Source organism: Myodes glareolus, chromosome 24 (assembly GCF_982192425.1).
Source record: "Myodes glareolus chromosome 24, mMyoGla1.1, whole genome shotgun sequence".
In the NCBI taxonomy this organism is placed as follows: Eukaryota; Metazoa; Chordata; class Mammalia; order Rodentia; family Cricetidae; genus Myodes; species Myodes glareolus.
Window position 1 is genome coordinate 31,685,908 of NC_142049.1, and position 24,183 is coordinate 31,710,090.

General features: G+C 50.4%; 1 protein-coding gene across 7 annotated transcripts in view; it reads right to left on the minus strand.

The window, feature by feature from the left end:
• Apba2 (amyloid beta precursor protein binding family A member 2) overlaps positions 1 to 15,901 on the minus strand; it is a 223,930-nt gene extending 208,029 nt beyond the window's left edge. For 4 of the 7 annotated variants that reach the window (XM_087901555.1, XM_087901552.1, XM_087901554.1 and 1 more), the window contains exon 1: positions 15,327 to 15,439. The gene's annotated coding sequence lies outside the window, so the exon portion shown is untranslated. Of the gene's footprint in view, positions 1 to 15,326; positions 15,441 to 15,751 lie in introns of those variants that run through there. The other 3 variants (XM_087901553.1, XM_087901551.1, XM_087901556.1) reach the window with 2 other exon arrangements.
• Positions 15,902 to 24,183: the final 8,282 nt, after the last annotated feature.

Here is a 24,183-nt window from a genome sequence, read left to right on the forward strand (position 1 = left end):
CTGCCTTGCCAATAACCCACAGCAACAGGACCAAGACATTGAAATCCCTGAAACCATGAGTCCTCTCCCCTTCTGAGCCCTCTCTGTTTCGGGTAATCTGTCACAGAAGTGAAATCTGGCTACCTCAACTAGACCAAACCACCCCTGTTTTCTTGGAAATAGTACAAGATGTCTGATGGGGATGTTCCATCTCAGGACCTGGAGCTGAATGAGGTCAAGCTGAACAAAGGTTCTACTACCAAGGAATACACAGCAATAGGTCTCAGCCCAACTCAACCTGAGATTTTATGGGGGTGCTGTACTGTCTTGTGGGTGTGCATATATATGTGCATATAATGTACAGTGCTTGCAGGTGCCTAGGCTCGTGTGTGGGAATGCATTTGGAGGCCCGAGGCTTGGCGTCAAATGGATTTCTGATCACTTCCTACCTTATATGGAGAGATAGCGCCTCTGACTTGACCCTCCCGATTTGGCTAGTCTAGCCAGCCAGCTGGTACCAAGGATCCAGCTCCCAGCTCCCAGCTCCCACCTCCCAGGGGCCAAGGTTACATGTGACCGCCAGAGTGCTGGGTCCTCATGCTTGTTCATGTTTGCCCGTGCTTATCGGGCAAGTGTGTTGCCCCAGCAACCAGTTCCCCAGCTTCAGTTTTATGGTTTTGGAAGATCTGAGATGCACAGGAAAATGACAATATGCTTATCACAATGTACAAAGTAAGACCAGTCCATTATAACTGAGTCCACATTTGATTCTCCTTCCCTCCGTTTCCCCAAATGGCCCTTTTCTGTTCCCAAATCCTATCCAGAACACCCCATCACACTCAGCCATCTGCCTCCTCGTGACCATGACAGCTGCTCAGACATTCCTTGGGAAGACCTCTACCAGTGGTTCTCAACCTTTCTCATGTTGCCACCCTTTAGGGAAGTTCCTCAGGTTGTGGCGACCTTCAACCATAAAATTACTTTGTTGCTACTTCATAACTATAATTGTGGTACTATTAGGAATCGTAACATAAACATCTGATATGTAGGATTTCTGGTATATGACCCTCGAAGGGGTTGCAACCCACAGGTTCAGAATCACTGATCTAGTCACCAGTTAAGGTAGTGTGCCAGATATCGATCATCTGGACCTGTCTAAAGGGCTTCTTTCTCATGTCTACATAGTGGTTAAGGGTCTAGGGAGAGAAATCTCAGCATCCAAGCTCCCTTCTCAGCACATAATACCAGGTGTGCGTGTTGTCAGCAGCTCATGGAGAATGGGGTAGGATTTGTGGGTTCTGCACCAAGTAGCATCTCAGTTTCCCCTCTGCACACTGGGCTTTGGCAAGAGTGTGAAGTCCACCCTTGAAGAGTATAACCAGTGCCACCTAGTTTGCTCCTGTCAGCAAAGGCCTGTACGCCATCCTGCGGTACCCCAAGCTTGACCTTTTAGTCACACATCCCAACACACATCCAAAGTTCCGAGAGGGCAGAGGCCAGTCTTCCCCTATTCTGCCTTTGGTATGTGGGCCAAAACCCAGAAAAAAATATCACGGAGTTTTTCAATACAAATGAGAATTCTTGGCCTCTGAAAGGGCAACATAGTTAAGGTGAATTTCCCGCTAGAGTCCGGCTCCTCTGTTTATTGTCCAGGGCAAAACAACTATTGGTAACACTGTAGTCAGGCAAGGGAGAAATTAAAAAGGAGTGATATTCTGGACCAATTCACCCCTTGAGTTTGATCAACAGTCGCCACACAGGTAGATGCAGTGACCTGAGACAGAAAGCAAAAACACACTAAGAGAATTTCCTTTCTACACTTCAGTTCCGGTATTCTGTGTGTTAGTGTGTGTGTGTGTGTGTGTGTGTGTGTGTGTGTGTGTCTCCTGAGGGCCCCAGGTGTTCTGGCGACAAGACAGCCCCAGGTCCCAGACCTAGGGACTAGCAAGCCAATATTCTGCCCATCCAGGTGGACCGTTAGAAGGCTCTTTCTGAGCCTCAGGCCTAAATGATTGCATGTTTTGATACCAAGGTTGTGTGAAGTGGACCAGAGTGAAGTCAGAGACACAGAGCGACTCCTGTCATATGCCACTACCTCATTTGCTTCACATCTTTCGGAAACAGCTGCAGAGGAGGATGCTGAAGCAGAACTGGGCCTGGTCCTCGAGTGTCAGGGTGGCAGAGCAGGTAGAGAAGCTGAGAAGACATCATCTGAATGTTTTGTTGAGCAGTCACTGAACTCAAGGCAACGTGTGGGTGGCTGAGAGCCAGTGAGCATCCCCAGCCGTGGTCAGGGGAGCGGATGGTATGAACACAAAGTTGGCATTACAGCTGACAATAGGAAGAAGCATCCGGAGTTTTTTAGAGGGGTCAGGAGGCAAGAGCCTGCCTCTCCAACCGACAACCACTCAGTTCTGAAGAGACTGACCTTCAAGAAGTCCTTGCACAATGACAAGAAGTAGATAAGCTCTGACGTCGCGCAGAGGAAAACAAGACGCAAATGTCATCTGCTGGGTACTGCCACCAAAGCACACTGAGTGGGTTCCCGGCTAGCCCATCACCACCTGCTGTGGTGACGCTGTCGTAGTGTGTCTGGTGATACCACGATGGCGGTGATGCCTCTGTGGTATTCCTGGTTACACTGTGATTATGAGAAACACTGAAGAAAGTGAGTGTGCAGTATCTCTAGTCAGAGTATCCCCAACACACCACAGCGTCACCAGTTACAGCGTCACCACAGTCAGTGTCACCAGACACACCACAGCGTCACCAGTTACAGCGTCACCACAGTCACAGCGTCACCAGTTACAGCGTCACCACAGCCACAGCGTCACCACAGTCACAGCGTCACCACAGTCACAGCATCACCACAGTCACAGCATCACCACAGTCACAGCGTCACCACAGTCACAGCGTCACCACAGTCAGTGTCACCAGACACACCACAGCGTCACCAGTTACAGCGTCACCACAGTCACAGCGTCACCAGTTACAGCGTCACCACAGCCACAGCGTCACCACAGCCACAGCGTCACCACAGCCACAGCGTCACCACAGCCACAGCGTCACCACAGTCACAGCGTCACCACAGTCACAGCGTCACCACAGTCACAGCGTCACCACAGTCACAGCATCACCACAGTCACAGCATCACCACAGCCACAGCGTCACCACCACAGTCACAGCATCACCACAGCCACAGCGTCACCACAGTCACAGCATCACCACCACAGTCACAGCGTCACCACAGTCACAGCGTCACCACAGTCACAGCATCACCACAGTCACAGCATCACCACAGTCACAGCATCACCACAGTCACAGCGTCACTACCACAGTCACAGCGTCACCACAGTCACAGCGTCACCACCACAGTCACAGCGTCACCACCACAGTCACAGCATCACCACAGCCACAGCGTCACCACAGTCACAGCGTCACCAGACACACCACAGCAGCATAACCACAGCGGCACAATGTCAAGGCAGTCAGAAAGGTCACCTGGGAGCTCAGCTGAAACAAATGTGAAGGACATCAACCCAGAGTCTGTACCCAGGACTGACCCGAGATCCTGCGGAGCACCTAGGAGGGTGGTGGCGCATTTCCTAAAGGTCCCTTCAGTGCTGCCCCCACCAGGAAGTGGATTCACTAAGCCTCGCACCGTGGGCTCACACTCAGGAAACGGTATCTGTTACCATCCCAACCCAGAGCCCTGCTATCCCCTGGTGCTGTGGTCACACCAGGGAGAGACAGAGACAAAGAGAGCCAGCACCTCTGGGGATCAGGAGGGATGGGCTCTTCTGTAAAGGGACCTCGGTCTCGGATTCCTGAACTGCAAGAATGTGGGCTGGCCGGCCCTATGGAGCTGCCCATGCACTGCCTACCTGTTACTCTTCTCTTAGCCCTTCGATTCCCAGCTCAATAAAACCACTCTGATGCTTTGACATTTAGGTTAATTGAATCTGGTTCTCTTAAAAACAAACCAACAAAACAAAACAAAACAAAAAACGATCTTTGGAGGATACCCATCAAACCAAAACTTCTGCTATGTGCAGGAAGAAAAGCCCATGTTTCTAAGTTACATATTCATACCAACTAAATCTAGAAGGCTCTCAGCATGCTGCTTGGGTCTGCTTACCTTGATTGCATTCTCAAAATACTGTTATGTCTATATATGAGTGAGCATTCATTGTACTGGAAAATGTTAATTATCTCTCATTAAACACCATTATTCCAGCAGTCAAATAATCCAGCAGTCAGTCAACTAAAGTTCTCCAGGAAAAGCCAAAGCAGTGGACGGCTCTACTTAAACCTTCTCATTGAAATACTGCGTGCCGACAGAAAGTTCTACACCATAAAGGGGACATTATCAGCCCCTGAAGGAGGTCCTTTTCCATCCCACGTGACCTTGCATTGCCACCTGCAAGGGCAGCACCTGACATGGATGAAGCTGCCTTTGAATGTCATGTAGAACAACACATACAACTAGGACTTTCTCAACCTCATGGGGAGACTCATCTGTCCCACGGCGCCCACGTTAGTCTCCACTCCCTGCTTGCTGTACCGTCCTCTGGGCGAGAAGAAACTCGGCGTCCTCACCCGTTCTTCTGCGATGATTATCCGGCTTGTTTGCAGGCTGACGATCACCGTCGTGCATCTGTGGACACCTGGGTGTGTCTCTTGGCAGCTGTGTTAGTTTCTTGTGACTGCTATTAAAAGCCCTCACAAAACTGAGTGCCCGAAAGCACAAGTTACCTTCTCGCAGCTCTTGCTGTGGCCGCAGATGCGCGTTAAGATGTCAGCAGGGCCGTGACCTCTACGGAAGGCTCCTGGGAACACTCTGTCCCTTGCGCCATCCAGTCTCTTGCAGCTGCATCGGAGGAATCTCTGGCTCCGTGGGCGTGTCGCCTTTTTCTTTCTGTGGTCAGCCTCCTTCTGACTCTCCTACAAGGGCCCTGAGAGTGGTATTCAGGGTCTCGCCAGAGAAACCAGGATGGTCTCATCTACAAATTCCTAATCAGGTTGTAAGCAACTGAAGGAGACATCCGCAGGACTAGGACATGGAAGTATTCGGGGCCCTCATACACACTTCACATCTGCTGGACTGAGATGAGTCGTGAAGCTAACATGTGAGTTTAGCTGATACTGTTCGGCGCCTCCCTCGGGCAGCTGTGAGGATTTATACTTAGTCAGCACCTAGAATTCCAGTTGCTTGACAGCCTGGCATTGCCAGGTTTTGATCAGAGCTAGCCTGGTGGATGTGGGGTATATTACAGTTATGATTTGCTTTGCATCACCCTTATAGCTGGGCAGAGTTTGGAACCTTTTTGCCAAGGTTTTTGTATATTGGTGTGTGTGTGTGTGTGTGTGTATGTGTGTGTGTGCAAGCATGCACACATAACATCCTCTATCATTATCCCTGTGTGGTCGTCTGCCTTTTTTCTTGTAGATTACACAGTGCATTGTTGGATTTTAAGTATTTGGTAAAATACATTCCACTAAAAATGTGTGTGAAAAAGAAGCAAAAAAAAAAATCAAGGTGCCAAGGCCTGGAATGTAAGGTCCAGGCAATCAGATAGTACTAACTCTAGAAAATGTCTCCAGCAGCTTTAATAGCTTCCAATAAGGATGGGAATGATAGCACACTCGTCACTGTGGGAAACTGGGTGGACAGAACAAAAGTCCTCCTAAGCCTGGAAATCAAAGCTAATTTTGCCCAGGTAAGGGCTGGCCACTAGGAGGGTAAGTTCTGCTTGCATTTCCAGACCCGGGTGGTTTCTGTGGGTCGCCTTCGGTTCCACAGGCTTGGTTGACCAAGTCAGCACGACAAAGGCCCACATCTAGAACAAAGTGTTGGCTCCCACTACAATTACCCCCATGTGGGCACAGCAAGGCAGTAACGTCAGTAAAACAGTTTTCTTGTGGCCGGTGAGACATTAACTACACCATGCTGTGAAAGAGGGTGGACTGGAGACTTAGTCAATACGAACCTCAGCGTAAAGCCCTAGTGTCTGATAAAGTCATCTAGATGGTAGAAGGGTCTGCACACAGGGTGCCCCCACCACAATCACGGCGCACCTCCCCCTTTCAAGTCATGAATTCCAAAAACCAGTAGCACACTCCCAGCTGTGGTACCTAGGAATAAAAGAGGCCATGAAGGGTGACAAGCAAACCATGAGCCTCATGGGAGAGAATAGGCCCCCACTCCTCAACCCCAAGTCAAAGAATAAAACAGGCTGGCTGCCATGTCCAAAGATGGGCACCTCTGCTGACACCAACCCCAAGAGAATAAAGGCTGCTTCATCCTATCAGAAAATAAAGGGATAGGGGAAGTGAACGCTTGTAGCCCTTGGGTCTCTGGGCTAAAACAGTAGTACTCAGATATTTTCTTACTGCCTGCCATGTTGTTAAGGTTGGAAATCCAGTTCCTACCCAGCAGAGGGTCTCAAGGTATCTGACCACAACCCGAAGCTCTGCCCTGCCCTGCCCTGCTCTGCCCTGCCTCAAGCCTGTACCATGGCCAGTCCAGACACAGCAGCAGCAACCAGAAAGCTACTGGGAGCCCAGGAAATAGTGACCTGTATCCCAGCTAAGCGAAGGCTGACTGTGTGCAAAGAGGGGCAAAGCTGATACGTCCCACGCCAAGTCTGTCCCAAGTGCCACCTTCTCTTAGCAGACAACTGGAAACATATTTCCCAGGGCCTGGGCCCAGCTGAGAGTAAGTCAAGCTCAGCCGCACAGGTTAACTCTACGTGAGCAAATTAATAATGTGATGTATGGTTTGTCACAGATCTTGTCGTGCCTGTAGACGCGCAGGGGCAATTTAATCTAGCAAGCCTATAAATCTCTAAAGGGTGAAATTAAACATCCGTGCTCCTGAGGCTGGCACTCGGCTGCCATGGCCTCCTACGAGAGCACCCTGGGAAGGGTGGGGGCTCCTGGTCAACCCTCTCCAATATCCTCAAAAAACCCCTCTTAGTGACCTCAACAGGGTTCTATGACCCTAAATGACCCCTATTCCTCCCTGTGTCCCTCTGTGGGTCCTCTCACCTGTGGATGTGGCCGTTACCCATGATCCTGCTCTCCGGTCCAGAAGCATGGTTTCAGAAAGTCCACTACAGCCTGTACTATCATCACTCTCTACCTGTTCTGTTCCCAACCCTTCAGGACCACCCAAGGCAGTCGGGAGCAATAAACATTGTGCACCTCTCTGGGCCCCAACCTACACAGACTATATAATCCTACTGCCTGAGCGCTAGGCTCTCCCTGTGCCCTGGATTCCCCATGAAGGATGGCCCTCTGTTCTGAAAGGGCAAATTCGGCCCCTTCTCACAAAGGAGGTCTGTGAGCACTCCCACCAGCCCTGGTGCTCTCACACCTCCCAGCTTGTACTTTCCAGGGATCTAAAACTAGGACCAAGCTCTGGTACCATGAGACACTCTCCAGCAGCCTCATCCCAACCCACCCTGTGCCAACTTCACCCAGCTCTAAATAGGGAACAGGGAAGGCAGACTTACAAGTACTCAGAAAATGTCCACTGGGTGAATGGATGGGTGGATGGATACATGGATGGATGGATAGATGGATGGATGGATAGATGGATGCATGAGTGGATGGATACATCGATGGATGGATAGATGGATGAATGGATGGGTGAATGGATGGATGGATATATGGATGGATGGATAGATGAGTGAATGGATGCATGGATGGGTGGGTAGATGGGTAAATGGATAAATGAGTGGATGGATGGATGAATAAATGGATATATGGGTGGATGGACATATAGATGGATGGATGAGTGGATAGATGGGTGGGTGGATGGATGAATGAATGGATGCATGGATGGGTGGGTGGATGGGTGGGTAGATGGGTGAATGGATAAATGAGTGGATAAATGGGTAGATGGATGGATGGATGAATAAATGGATATATGGGTGGATAGATACGTGGATGGGTGGATAGGTGGGTGAATGGGTGGGTAGATGGGTGGATGGATGGATGGATGGGTGGATAGATGGATGGATAATGGATAGATGGGTGGATGGACATATAGATGGATGGATGGGTGGATGGATGAATGAATGGATGGATGAAGCCCTCAGCAAAGGAACTTAGGGACAACTAAAGCATTTGACTCCTCAATTGACTCCTTAATTTGAGCATTGACAAGTCCCTGTATATCCATCTGTGACTGGTAACGGCTAGGTCAGGGGCTCCCTTTTAAATGCCCAGAAACCTCTCTACTCCTCACTTCCGTTAACTAAATAAATATCATATATGATGGATAAAGCATATACATGGACTAAAGGCATGGTTTCACAAAGCATAGGGCAGAGAACAGTACAGGCCCTCTCAAACCAGCCCACCATGCTGAGTGACAGTGATGCAGGCCTTTAATCCCAGCACTGGGGAGGCGTAGGCAGGCGGATCTCTGTGAGTTCAAGGCCAGTCTGGTCTACAGAGCGAGTTCCAGGACAGGTTCCAAAGCAACACCGAGGAAACCCTGTCTTAAAAAAACAAAAACGAACAAAAAGCAGCCCTTCCACATAGGATCAATGTAAGCTGGGGTGATGCTGCCCTGAAGAACAGCAAATCCAAGTGCAGCTGATGAAGCAAAGATCTGACTGTGATTAAGAGGAAAATCAGTGCTCGATAAAAGTGAAATTAATTTCAAAGCTAAAATCTGTTAATTCTCAAAAGTAAGTCAAGATTGGCAGTTTCTAACCCAAAACATCACAAAGATGGGGCCCCAGAACTAATGACAGCCCCCCTTCCAACACACACACACACACACACACACACACGGAGAGAGAGAGAGAGAGAGAGAGAGAGAGAGAGAGAGAGAGAGAGAGAGAGAGAGAGACTGGCATTCAAAAGAGAAAAAATGTTCCCAGGGAAATCTTTACTACAAAGTGAAGCATGCCGGGATGTGGATTAAAAAAACTGGCCATACCCAGTGCCATTCCCTAGAGAAACAGATGCCAAGACAGACTCACTCCTGCCTCTGGGGCACAAGATATATCTAGGACCAGCAGCCAGAATCAGTCCACCCATCCATCAATCAAACAGTAGCTATCACGGTCACCAGCCAGAACCAGAACCAGGACCAGCTATGGGTCCCGTGACACCAGTTATCTGAGACATAGCAGGCAGATTAGAGGTAACACACACGTGTGCACACACCTGCACATGCACACCCCATCTGTGACCATACTGGCTGAGGAATGTGTGCAAACATCCAGATTCTAATTCTTCCTTGCTGTCACTCTGGCTAGGGAGGACGGCGGGCAGATAGATGTGCATGCCCTTCTCGGGACAAGCCTAGTCACACTGGACCGAAGACAGCCTGCAGTTGCTGGAGGGTAAGCCCATTTTCCTGAGTTCCCAACTTCTCACACATGTCTCCCTCTGCTCTACCCTGCCCGTGACAGCTGTCAGCAGCTTTGGAGAACACGGACAGATGTTACAGCACATGGCTCACTTACTACACCAAAAGACCTAAAAACATAAACTGTGTTTTATATGAACAATGCACACACTTGCTGTCAGAGAGACCTGAAAAATCCATCATCCCTAAATGCATGCGCTCACTCAATTGATGGTTCTCCTGTTTGGGAAACAATGGATTTCTCAAGAAGATTGCTAATCGAACCAACTGGGGAAAACCATAAACTATATATATATATATATATATATATATATATATATATATATATATATATGTATGTATTTTTTAAATTAACAATGCACACAACAGTTCAGAGTCATTCATATTTAGCACTCCCTTGCTGGGAATCAATTTCAGGAATATAAAACCAAACAAATGAAACGAAAACAAAGCATATACATACATAAACACACATATATAAGTACTCACATCAAGTGGGAATTCTAAGGCCGGCATCACCCTCCTAGTTGCATTTACTAACTTGGCTTTGTTCAGGAGTGGTTGAATGGTTCCAAACCAAACACATCTCTCTATCTAGAGACCAGAAATGCTAATAATCCATGCTCGCTTAAAGTGTAAAATGGAAAACACCTAGGGCCCCAGCAATAGCAGCTGTTTAGAACGGCCCCCAGCCCTCTCCCTAATCTCCTTGGCACTTGACTCCCAGCCGTCAAGCAACAGACGGTCCGAGTGCACACTGCAAACTAACCGTATGTGCCTGGGCGGTGGGGGATCCCAAGTCTTAGCCAGGCTCATCCAGTTTATAAATACACACCCCAGGAAGTGATTCCCCCCAAAGGACACCTGGAAGAGATGTGCCTACACTCCCTCAGGCCAGTGCCAGCTTCCTGGTCCTCAGCCTCTCAGCTGCAGCGTAAGACCAGCCACCTCCAGTGAGAAGGGAAGCCATTTAAATCAGTAAACACAGCGAACCAGGGCTCAGCACAGAGTCATCTAGTGGGGAGTTGCTTCCACTGGTTTCTCCATCCAACTGTCTTCAGATGCTGGAGTGTTCTGTTGTAATCAAACAACATACTTTTTTTTTAATCATTCTTGTTTGTTCTTTCAGTCACAAAACAACAGCCGTAGCTTACTTTGGAAGGGCACCGCAGCGTTCCGGAAGCATCTGTGCTAGGCTCTCCTAGTGGGCTGCCGTTGAAACTCACAAACCTCACCTCCCAAGCAAAACAGAAAAAGCCACAATCGGCCCGAAGCCACACAGGCACCCCTTGAAGTCACTGCTATCATAACAGAATCTTGCATCAATTCAGTATTGACTTTCACTTATGCCTCAAAACAACTTTACACGCAGTGAGAAAGGCTCCAAGGCAAACAACCTGCACAGGGCCCCAGGGACAGTGGCACAGCCAGGCTGGAGTCAAGCTCTTGTTATTCTAGATCCCACCCTCTCTTCCCACCTCCCCTTCCTCCCTCAGGAAACCAGGGCAACTTGCACTACCAGGCCAGACAGGCGGTGGAGTTAGGCAAGAGAAGGCTTCCAACAGGGAGAACTGGCCAGAACGAACACGCAAAAACTGACCGCCCTTGAGACACTGGGTCTGATGTGAGGTACAAGACAGGTTTAGAAACATTCAATGGGGGCAGGGGTGTGCACAAGATGACTCAGATAATCGGGGCACTTGCCACTAAGCTACCTAATTCATATACGCAGGTGGAAAGAAAGACCTCCCCAAGTTGTCCCTCTAACCTCAACACAGGTGAATATGCATGTGTATGCGTGAGCGCACACGCGTGTGCACACACACACACACAGAGTACATTAAAATGTAACAAAGAGTGATGAGGAACAGAATAACGTATTAGAGAAAAAGGAAAAAGGAAAGAAACATCCAGATGGAGGAGAAGGGAACCTCTGGTAGCTGTGCCTGCCTGCCTGAATACAATCTAGGCCAGAAAAATTCCAAAGCCTTTTCAGTGGGAAGCCAGAAGACCATGCTGTGGGCTGGATTAGCCTCACCAGCATATTCCCTTCCGGTCTCCACAAACCACAGTGTAGTACTGTGGCTCTGTCCTCCCTGTCACCAACCTCAAGGGTTTGCACTAAGTTCAAGGTCCAAGTGTGAAGATGTCTTGGCTCCAGCCCTAAGTTATAGGGAAAGGCCTCTGGGGTCCAGCCATTCACACCACGAGAGTGCTGAGGATCTACTGTGTGCCAGGCACAATTCTGGATGCTAGGGACACAGAATTCAACAGTCTTTACATTCATGTAGTAAGAGGCAGACAATAAACAGTGAGCAATGTGTGTGTGTGTGTGTGTGTGTGTGTGTGTGTGTGTGTGAGAGAGAGAGAGAGAGAGAGAGAGAGAGAGAGAGAGAGAGAGAGACCGGGTATTAGGTGCTAAGAAGACACAACACTGCATTAACGATGGGGAAGTGATGCCAATGCATGGAGAGTGGTCAGGGAGCTGGTGTATGAACAGACGATGGAATAAATGATGGAGCAAGCCAGGCAGGCATCTGAGAAGGCCAGGAAGCAGATGAAATTGCCCAGAGGCATGAGCAAGTCCAACAGTTTGAGGTCAAAGGGATAAGAGGGAAGGAACCCACCTTAGCTGGAACCATCAAGGATGGGTACTACGGCTTAGACCAAGGTAGTAGACTGTGACAGACTGGGTGACAAAAACCAAGGCAAATCAGGTAAGGGCTGTCTGCCAGCAGCCTGGGCAGCCTTGAAGGATCACCCTTAGGGAAAGAAAACTGGAAATCAGGTCAAGAATGCAGGCGTGGAATAGGCAGTGGGGAATCACTCACCACTTAGGACAGTGAGATAGACCAGCATTGCCCCACCTGATCAACGACCAGCCTCAAAATCTAACCCTAGGAAACCCCAGGGCCAGCGCAGAAAGCATAATCAGGACCAGGAAGCCATCTTAGTGAGTAAAGGCACATGCCACCAAGCCTGGTGAGCTAAGTTCATCCCCCAGGACCCATATGGTAGAAGGTTAGAATCAATTCCCATAAGTTGTTGTTCTCTGACCTCTTACTCTGCAGCATGTATGTGACCAAACACACACACACACACACACACACACACACACACACACACAACCTGCACAGATGGGGCTGTCCATCTGTAATACCCACCAATGGGTGAAGCGTTACAGAGCCTGACACTCTGACCTTGAGGGTGTTGTCCTCCTTGGGCTCCTTTGAAGGTCCAGACAGGGACAGAGTGAGGACCAGCTGCAGGAGAGGCGAGAAGCCAGTGCCCATGATGCTGACTCAGCCTGTGACAGCAGGCTGCTTGGAGACTCCTACTGGCCCTGGTCCAGCTGGTGGGTGAGGCACAGACTAGGAGGAGATGGAGGCGAGATCCCCTCTCAGAGCTGTCACCCAGCCATCCTCCAAGGGAAGGAGTAAGCACCATGCTGGCCCCTGCCCCGTGGGCCACTGTCTCGAGGGTAACCTATGGCAGGAATGCCCACCCGCCAACCAGCGGCCTCACCACTCTCCACCAGTGACTTGCATGTCACTCATCCTCATGGCCACCAATAAGACAAGGAACTGGGAACAGGAAAAGAGGGCACAAGGCCCAGGCTGTTGCCATACCTGGGGCACAGACTGTAGGGCAGGGTATGCAGGTGTCTGCCATCTCCTATGGAAGGCCTCCCCGCCAAGCCAGTGAGGGCTGTGTAGGACCTCCACACCTATATCTTCCTAGGATCAGAAAGAATGCAGTGGTATCTTTGGAGACCCTCACCTGTTAAGCCACATATTCAGGGCCAAGATAAGAGAAGAACATGAGGAATAAGTTGAGGGCTAGAAGATTCCTCTGTGTCTGGGTACTACTTCCATTCTGCCCCTCCAACAGGCCTCAGTGACCTCTGCCCAACCTAAGCAAAGCCCTGGTTGATGCCAGCTTCGCTACCAGATGTTTTTCCTCTGAGTTCCTCAGTTTTGTCTAGGAAAAGTCAAGGTGTTTTAACACTCCCTCTCAGCCTCCAGGGGTGTGATTGGTGTCTTTTACAATTATCTTTTATTTTTATCTGGCATTTCTTAGCTCAGTTGGCGAATTGCATATTTATGCACCTCCATTTCACAAACCATCCCCACCGATTATTACTGTGAAACTAATATTTTATTCAATAATTTAAAAAAAACCATTGGGGTGTACTTCAAGGGGATACCGATGCAAACTGAATAACAAGCTACCACTCAGATCTGGCTCTCGCTGCCTCTCAAGGGAAAGAGGAAGACAACCAGAAGCTAAGGTCCTCGATGGCAGCTCCTTCCAGCAAGGAACAAGTCCGGCTCACACCTACTCACCAACCATCCTATTCAGTGGAGTCCAGTCCCCTAGAAGGGGAAAGGCTGGGATGAAGCTGCCTGATCCCTTACACCACAGAGATGAGGAGAGCCGGGGGTGGTGCATTGCTATACCCAGCTCAGAAACTTTCCCAAGGGCAAGCGGACTAAGGCTGGTGGTGTCGACAGAACAGCTCACAAACAGCCAGTTCTGGTTATCTGCTACTGCCTTCCATGTTGCTCTGAGTCCCTGAAGATTCCAAGTCTGTTTCCCTCTCTCTCTCTCTCTCTCTCTCTCTCTGACCCAGAGCTCCGAAGCTCAGGAGACCATCTGCAGCCCACTATGACCACCCAGCAATCAGAGTGCAGGACAAAGTAGTTCAACCACTCTGGCCCAAGTGCCCTGCCTCCAGGCTGCTTCTGGCCAGGAAAGCCCCTGACTCACCTCACTGGAAAGACCCTGACCCTAAGAAAAATTGCCCAATCGTTCTTGGCACCTGCAGATCCGTACTTCAGAAAAAGTTGTTCCTTTAGGCCCATAAAGCTTGCAGGTCTTTGTTTCTGAGACCACTATCCTTTCTCAGAAGGTAAGCAGTATCCACAAAAGGGGGTCACGGGGCTTAAGAGACCAGGGACAAACCAGCCTAGGGAAGAAAGAGCAAGAATAATATGCCAGGTTTAAGAACTTCACCCTGCACAAGCCCAGGGTGAACTGGCTACATTTAAATTCAGATTTAGGTCTGGCCTCTGTCAAGTCATATACAAATAGATACCAAAGAATTAAAAGTCTTCCGAAAGTAAATTCTAAGACTAGTAGGTTCCATCTGCAGCACCTTATGGCCAGGACAGGCCCCTGCACAGACTCATTGGTACCTGCTTCTATCCCTACCGTACTCAGGGGAAGTTCGTCCACAGCTTTTGCATATATAGGCCTGCTGCCCATACTGTTCAGGGTAAAAACAAAGCTTGGAGAACCTGGGATCAATGTTTGCCTTCATCCTCTATGCCCAAGTCCCCTTGCCAGGCTCTACCTGCCAACAGGAAGTAGCCAGGCCGAGGGGCATGTCCCCCCACTGCACCCCCCAGAGAATACTGGGTGTGGAATTTTTAACTGAGTTTCTCCCCTTGGGCCTCATTATAAAGGGAAAGGGGGCGGGGGGTACAGATCAATGATCGGTTGCCTGGTAGCGGAGTTGCTGCCCAGCACAAGGACTTAGTATCAGTACCAAGCGGCTTCCCCCACCCAGAATGCACTAGCGGCCGGACCAGTGAAGGGGGACCCAAGTGAGTGACCAGTTCCTCTGGATGAGACAGGTAGCCTCTCGCCAGGGCACCGCCAGCCCCTGATGACCGAGCCTCCAGCTGGTCCCAGCCGCACCCGGCCGCTGGTCAGTGATGGGGAGGGTCCGGCGGGTCCGGAGAGAGAGGGGCGCTGGTCCGCAACACCCCCAGGTCCCAGCGGCCGCCAGCCCTGTCGGCTATGCCCCTCCTCCGCTCCAGAACCCTACAGGGTCCGAAAGGGAGCGTTGGGACTACAGCATCCGCGCCCCTCATTGCGCCCCGGCCCCCGCGCGGAACCGAGCAACCCAGGCTGTGGTCACGGCGACTCGGACGCTCCTGCCCTCACTTACCTGCTGCCGCGATGCGCCGCCACCCCCGACTGGGTCCGCGAGGCCGAGAGCGGGGCGCCGCCGCAGCTCTTTGTGAGCCCGCGCCGAGCCGCACACCGAGACTGCTAATGAGCCCGGGAAGCTGGATAGCGGCGGGCGCGCCCCGGACGCCGCGCACGGCACGCAGGGCCGCCTCTGTCGGGTGCACGCGGCGCGGCCCGGGAGCACCCGCACCCACACCGCCCTCGCCGCTGTCACACCGGCCGCCCCCCACTCCTCCAGCACCCAGCCACGCGGGACGGAAACGCTTTCCGAAGAGACCCTAGGGATTCAAGGGATTCAGGACCGCGCAAACGCGCAGAACGCAGACAAAGATGCTTCAGCGCCGAGCGCGGCGTCTCCGGGAGCGGCGCGGGGACAGCAGCGGGGCGGGCAGAGGAGCCCACCTGGGACCTAGGTCCTCGGGACACGGGTTGGGGCCGGCCCCAGGAGTCGCTGTGGAGCCCTAGGGAGCACACAGATTCCTGGGAGTGGGCTGGGACCCGCCGGTTGCGGAGCCTTAGAAGTCTGGTTCCCAGCGGGCAGAACAGGTGAAGGCGATGCTGCTGATGCCGGCACCCTGCCCCTGACGCCGCGCTGCCCCCTGGCGGGCTCCGGAGAGCGCGCGGTGCTGAGGGGCTGCGGCGACCGCGCCCTGCTCTGCCAGCTCCGCTCTGTGCGGAGCCCTGGCCAAAATCCCTGGAATCCCTAGGGGAATCGCGGCCCCCGAAAGCCTTTCCTGCGGGGCAAGCCTCGTCCTGCTTCCCGCTGTCGATTCCCAGAGGCCTGCCGGCTACCAGGCCTTTTCACCCGGTCCCTGATGACCACCGACTCTCTGATACCTGTGTTGCCTTGGCTGTCCGGAATGGAGAAGCCCCCCTAACCTCTACTACTCCCACAGAGAACCAGCTGTCCGCCCCGCCCCTCCGTACAAGCAAGCCTCTTGAAGCCCTTGAAGGTTGGGTAGATGTTAGTGTCACCTTTGACCTTTCCTTCCGTCCTATGTACTTGTGGCAGCCTGTGGGTCTAAGGCATACAGGGTGGCCTGTTTAAGGGGTGGGGGCTCCCCGTCTCACTTGAGCCCTCTTTCTTTCTTTCTTTCTCTCTCTCTCTCTCTCTCTCTCTCTCTCTCTCTCTTTCTTTCTTTTTTTCTTTCTTTTTTCCTTTTAGTGGTGGATTGGGATGAAGGCCAGGTGCCACAAGATCAGAGTGTCACAGAAGGAAGAGGGACTGGCTGGGATGAGAGAGCTCTTCCCTCCTGAGTAGGACCAGGAGAAAAACAGAGTGTAGGGACAGATCGAGTAAGGACCTCCTGGGCCTGTAGCCTGTCTGCCTCCTTCTCCCTTATCTCCTCTCCCAGGGCCCCGTCATAGTAGAGCAGCTTCGATGACCAGGAACCCAACAGGTCAGCTCCACTCTAGACCATTCTCCCTGCTCCTGGATGCTGAGAATTAGGTCGGTACAATAAATAACCAGGCTAGCTCAAGAATAACAGTTGTACTTTAATGGTTAAAGAGGGGAAACTCACACTATAAGAGTGGGAGATTCGACTTCCAATCGGTCCGGTGGGCACCACGCTGAGAGAGCATGCACTTGGATCTCCCAGTTTTTCTTCCTGGGGTCCAGGTCACCATGCCCCAATTAGCTGTGATTGGTTGACAGAGTTTCCCCATCACCTGGAGGTGAGCATATTTTGCTGTTTATTTTACATCCCCTTAAACATTCTATTGATCCAACTGGCAAACAGTTCAGCCCCAGGTTTTCTCTAAGTGGAAATGGTTTCATAGTAGTGACTGCTGAGCGTGAGGTCCAGATGTGCCGGTCTGATTAGCTGTGCAGAAGACTTTATACACACTACACAAGCACTTTACCTACCTACCTGGAGCTCCGTCCCTATGCCCTTGCTTTCTTGAGAAAGGTACTTGCCATGTAGCTGAGGATGCCTTTTGGCTCACTGTTCTCTCTCAGCCTGCTAAATGCTAGGACTACAAGCATATGATGTCTCCCTTGGCCATCTTACTTGGCTCTCAGATGACCAAACCCCATAGGAAATGAGACATCTATGCCTAAAGATTCATACACAGTACCCACGATACCCTGTGTCTGAGCCGTTTGAGGCCATGCCTCTGGGTAACTGCCTTCAAGCTTTTCCCAGACTCACATATGGCACTCAGGAACAACAGGGTCTCGTGTCCATAGAATCAAACATCCAGGCCCAGGCCCAGCCCCACTCTGGATAGAATGGGTCAGCCCCACTCTTCAATGATGCTTTAAAGAATGAAGTGGAGGACGTCCTAAGCTTGCTACAAAACTGAAAACTCCTGCCTGGAAATAAGCTCCAGAAGCAAAGAAAGCCAAGCAAAATGTTTGCAAATCTATCATAGTTGATTTTGCTAATATACACATAATATTGAAAAGTGCTTTTAAAGAAAATTTGACTGAGTTAAAAATAAAATGGGCAGTTCACAGGAAAGGAAACACAAGCAACTTTTATCTCTTCAACACTTTCATTACATTTGGTGTGTGTGTGTGTGTGTGTGTGTGTGTGTGTGTGTGTATCTGTGTGTCTGTGTGCCTGTGTGTGTGAGTGATGGTGTAGAGGTCAGAGGACAGCTTTCAGGGGTTGGTTCTCTCCTTCCACCCTGTAGTCCCAGGGATTGGACTGAGGTCATCAGTCTTGGCTGCAGGCACCTCTAACTGATGAGCCATCTCACCGCCCTACGAGCACCTTCAAACACATGTAGAACTCCATTGGGAGTTCTCCACAATGGAACGCATGCACAGACTACATGCGACCCTGGCATCACCCCCCGGCATCACCAAAGAAAAGAAAGCCAACTGAAACTACGCTAAACTGGCATTGATTTTACCTGCCGGAATCTCAGTAGCACGGTATGTTCCGGAAGTCAGGGGGAAACCGACAGACCCCCTCACTGCCCACAGGAGTGTAAACAGTATGACATCTAAGGAAGAAAGTTCAACTCCTATTAGAACGGCACATGCCTATTACTTTGCCTCCGTCAACTCTAACAAACCTACCGTAAGAGCTTCTTAAAGGGGAAGTTCAATTTAGGCTTAGTCTCCAAGGTTCCAGTCTACTGGTCAGTTGACCTTGGTCCTGACAGCGGGTGAACCAGGGCTTCATGGCAGGGAATACACTACAGACTAACCTGCTCCCTGGAGGTACTTACAGTTCCCTTTGGAGGACATGCCTCTAATAACCAAACTTCCTCCTTCCAGACCCCACATCCTAACAGAACCAGACTGGGGAACAAGCATTTAACACTCGGGCCTTTGGGAGACAGTCATCATCTAAACTATGCTAAGCCCGTTAACCTAATTCCAGCTTCATGTGCATTTCTACAGGAATAACACATGTGTGCAAAGGGGCTGGCCACTGTAAAGCATGGCCACTGTAAAGTTCATGAGTGGGGGACAGTTGTGCACACTGGCAAATCCGAGCGCTGGAATTGCATGCAGTCAGAAGAGAAGGAAGAACCCATGTGGCAGAGTCACATGAGGCGGGCTCTGGGACATGTTGGTAAACAAAAAAACAAGGGACAGAGACATGTGTCCGTGTATGTGTATATGATTAAAGAGAAAGGATGCTGGGCATAGCTATGCGCATCTGTAATCTCAGCACTTGAAGGCGGAGGCAGGAGGATTGAGGTCAGGACCACACTGGAGTACATAGGAAGACTGATGTAAAAAGAAGAGAGAGGGGAAAGGTTGACTCAGTAGATGATTTCATGCAACTATAAACCTCACCAAGGAGACCACAGAAATGAATCAGATGCTGGCCATCCCTGGGTAGAAATAAGTGGCCAAAAGAGAAATAACAGGAAGGGTTTTAGCTGGTTACCCTTTTTGCTTTTTGAAATATTGGGTATTATCTGTCCCTGACTGTTTCTTGGTTTGTTTGTTTGTTTCTTAATTATTTACCGCTTCAGGGTTAGACCCTTTGGAAGCTAACAGACCTATGACATCCCAGCATAAAAAAGGAAGCTGCTCATCTGGCTAGGAGAAGCAGAAGAGCTACGTAAAGAGACCAGGGCCCAAACTCCCTCCAGGGCATGGCCTCAATCACATGAAGACCTTCCACTGGGCATGGACCGCTATAGGTTCTTTCAGCTCCCACTAGTGCCAAGCAGGAGACCAGGGCACCTGAAATCTCTGGTCCCTTTCTCTGGAGAGAGAAATCAAAGTAACCTATGCATTTGGACCACAAGGCCATGCTGCCTACTGCCACTTAGTGGCTGTGTTCATGAATTGCAGGCTTATTGCCAGTTCCTGCAGGGCACAAGTTCCTGACCAGTTCAGATTTCCTGCAAGGTATTGTAAACCACACTACTCAGCTCATGGTATACCATTACTTACTTCTTAAAATAACACATGCCTTTCTTGTATAGGGAAGACATTTGAGTTATATACTAGGAAAGATATTTCCTTCCTTAATAACTTCCAAGCAACAGAAAATTTTTCTTTCATTCCTATGCTGAACATATAAATAAATGCATTTGATTGACAAAGACATGTCTTTGTTCTGAGGAGCTGGCAGATCATCGCTCCTACCCCAGAGTGACTGCTCACCAGAAGCCTCTCTTGGTTTCACCTCCCTTATGCCAAGCCCTTGAGCCCCTTCATCCTTCCTTGTACAGTTCAAAGAATCACGATCCAGTCCCCAGACCTAAATCTGTCTCAGCTAATATACCATGTATGGCAAGGCCTCAGGCAAATCACCTAGAGCCTGTATAGAAGTTTTCCTCTCTGTTCCATTTCTAGGGAGGTCGACTTCAAAAATCCCTAGCCTCCAGGATGTCCAGGGACAAATGCATCCTCAACTGTATGCCGATGTCTTACTGTCAGGATTTAGGGCGTGAGGAAATTACCCACCAGAGCACACACACTCTAGTGGGTTCTTCCACAGCCCAGAGCTTTGGGTCGGAAGACAGAGAGAGGGGGCATGGAAATGCCTCGAATGACCATGGGAGCAAAGTACCTTCCTAAAAAGTAAATACCACTGATTTCTTGGCCAAGTGGAGCATGGAAATTCTGAAAGGAAAAAAAAAAAGTCAAGGCTTTATAGCAACAAAGGAATAATCATAAACATCAGAGGCCTCTGGTTCCCATCCCTCCAGATCCTGGCCGCTGGATCTTATACTGTGCTTATACTGAAGGGCAGGGTGCCGAGTGGGGGGGGGGGGCGGTCAGGGAGTGAACACAACTTTGCCTTGCAGGGCAGAGCCTCTAAGGAAGGAGCAGCTGTTCGGATGGATGCTAACACAGCTGGGAAAGGCAACATTCTGCTCCTTGTAAGAGAAGTCGCCAACTGAGTCTGGTCAAGGTGGGGTGCAAAGTCACGACAGTACAATACCTTGTTCTCTGGTGGCGAAAACAGAGAGCGGGTCATAGAGATAAGGTGTGGCTCTGTAAGCTTCCGCACTTTTCTGTGGACACCCGAACCTCGAAACAGGCGCGCGCTTTTCCTGACTCGAGCCCACGAGAACGGACGATTATCCTAAGGGTTTGAACACATGACACACACACAAAGAGACCGGGCTCATCTGCCAAGGAGCAAGTGGCAAATGGCAGCTTTATTAAGCATAAGTCGGATATATATACTGTGGGGCAAAAGGACACCAGCCCCCCATCAGGAACAAGGAAAGAGAAAAGTCAGGGGGCGGCACCCAAGGTCGGAGAGCAGCTGAACAGAGAAAAGAGGAAGCCAGGTGGGCGTGCTCAGGCTCAGAGAAAAGCTGACCCGGGAACCTTGCCTGCGGGCGAGAACCTTGCTTGCAGGTGGAATTACCATGACAGTAGAGGGAGAGTTCTCTCTAAGCTACACCCTTGGGCCGTAGTGAAATTAACATAACAAGAGAGGGCAATTCTATGCTACACCCTCAAGCTGATGCAGTGGAACCAGGAAGCAGAACAGCCCTGCATAGCGCCTCTGGAAAAATGGGGAACCTGTGTACCTACATGGCTCTAGGTAGCATCTTTAGTACAGATGATAGAGAATGCAAACAACAGAGTCACTGCAATACACAGTTGCTGTCCATGGTCACTGGTTCTTTCACATCTGAGTTTCAACCAAGAACTGAAAATATTTGGAAAGGCAGGTCTGGGGATTTAGCCCAATAGAAGAATGCTTGGGCAGTATGGGTAAGGCTCTGGGTTTGGTTTTCAGCACCACAGACACAAGGGCAGTATTAGGGATGGGATTGGTTTGAAACAAATTGTATCTGTCCTGAACACATACTGATTTTTCCAGTTTTTATTCCTTAAACCATACGGAATTAAACTATGTTATAGCATTTTTGTGGTATTAGGTCTGACAAACTGGCTGGAGATAAAGCGAGGCGTACAGAAAGGTGTGTGTGGGTTCTACACAAGGGTTGTGCCCTTTCTTTAAAGAACTTAATCATCCTGTGCATGGTGGGCACATGCCGTTAATCCCAGCACTTGGAGGACAGAAGCAGGCGGGTTTCTGTGAGCTTGAAGCCAGTGTGGTTTACAGAGTGAGTTCCAGGACACTCAAGGCTACACAGAGAAATAATCTGTAGATCTTGGCACCTTCGGGGGTCCTGAGTCCCCTTGTCCTTTGTGAACGCTGGGTACAGGACAACTGTAATAATATGCCGTCACTTCCGTGTGCCCACAGGAAAGGGCTGGAGCTGTACCAGCACAAACACATACCTTGTCAGGGGAGCGGATGTAGACAGACTGGGAATAACCCTCCCATGTGAATCAGGCCAAAGCAAAGATGTTTGATCAACAGAAGATGAGCTTCAAAGGGACCAGGGCAATCCAATCAAAGCCAACCTTCCCAAGGCTGGTTGTACACAGCAACTCAGAGGAAGGAGTATCTGCCCAAGACCCTAAAAGCAGCCTGAGAGCTCTCGGTGTCTCTGTTTGGGTACCTGAGGTGAGCCCCCATCTGCACCTGTGGAGATGTTAGAAATGACAAGATGGGCAGCATGCCAAGAGAGAGCCCCAATCTTGGGGGGTATCTGGAATGGCTACAGGCAGAACTTTACACCCATGCAGATCCCAGAGTTGAGAAGAGGCACTGGGGAGACCTCACCACCGGAGGACCAGCAGAATTCACCCCCCCAGGCTATCTGTGGGCATGAAGAAACTGCCCATTCAAAATCTGCAGGGCCCCTGTCCTGTGGTCCTTGGGACATCCTAGCCCAGAAGAGTTTCAAGCAGGACAGAGAGGCTTCCTGTTGGCTACCAGGTTGCCCTTCCGTGACGCTCAAGAGAAGGAAAATAAGGGGCACCTCCGACTCATAACCCGAATTGAAGCAGGCAGCAAGGCACGGCGCTCTGCTCTCCTTGAGCCTTGGGCATTGCACTACTGGGTGTTTTTCCCAGAACAGGCTGCCCTTCTGGGGATTGGCTACTCAGATGTTCCCTGAGGACCCACCATCCTCATCCTCTGTCCTCTGAATTAGGATCGGGGTTTGCCCCCTGCTGTGCCATGGGGATGGGCACACGAGTTGCATCACAACAACCCATGTTTTCCTTCCCTCCTCTTGTTCTAAGTTTGGGTATGTGATCCACGTCACTTCTGTCAGACTCCACCCAGTTGAGTCTTGGTCTCCCTCATCTGAAATGGTACTCAGTAGGGATGATGTAAGCATCCAGCGGAACCTGCAGAGCAACCCGCCGGAATCGTTGTCGGAGCAAAGGCAAATGAAAATGAAGGATAAACAGACCGTGAGCCGCGAGGACGTCAACGTCGGTTCTGGAACCAACCGTGCCTGATCTTCCTGCCTCTAGACTTTTCAGCGATAGGATCCATTCTGGTTTCAAGGATACTCCTGCAACCTTAAGAACCCTGGCTGACAGGTTGGGGAGGTGACTCCGTGAATAAAATGCTTCCTGTGCCAACAAGAGGACCTGAGTTTGGTTCCCCCAGAAGCCATGTGAAAACAGCTGAGTTCAGTGGTATGCGTGAGCGCGTGCAGCAGTTCCATCACTGGGGGGTCAGACAGGTACACCCCTGGAGCTTAGCAATCAGTGAGCTCCAGGGTCAGTGAGAGATATTGCCCCAAAAGTAAGATGTAGACGTGACGGGAGGAGCCCTGTGACACCAGGCTCCAAACACAGAGAGGCAGAGACTGGCTAATACAGTGAGAACCTGATGGCTCGTTTTGGTTATTTGTGGTTCCTACTACCAATCCATACTAGGGAGCCCCAGGGTCTTGAGGTTCCAGGAAGACCAGCAACATTTGTTATCCTGGGCCTTGGGTCAGCTTTAGAAGCTAAGGTGATGTGTCCTGACGCCGTAGCACCATGTTCAGAAAGGAAATGAAAGCGTAAGGTCCCTCTGTGGCAAGACTTCTAAGAGCTGCTTCAGGAGACTGGGTATACTGGGGGTCTAACTCCCACTAAAGCCAGGTCACAGTCTGAGGGACAGTCTATTTAATGGTTCCATGTGGTTCTGTGTGACCATCAGCAAGGCCCAGGCATGCAGGATGGATGACTCAGGGACTCAGAGATAATTACACAGTGTTGCTTTTCCATGGGGCAGGAGACCTCACCCAAAGCAACAAGGTAATCTCTCCTTTTTTCCTGCTCTGCTGAACGTGGCTTACCCATGAGTGACCACGTTTTCCCAACTCCTCTCAGAACACGGAGACTGAGCCAGGACCTCAGTTGTCACTTGGTATCAATTTTGTGAACGGTCTGGCCAAGTGTAGAGATGGGTTTGTCCAAACATAGAGCAGCAAAACTCCTGGCATTCAGTGGGTGTAGTTCCGGCGACCTGCAGAGCACAGAAGAGCCATCTAGAGAATGAAGCATCTGCCTGAACCAAGAGGCCTTCAGAGGT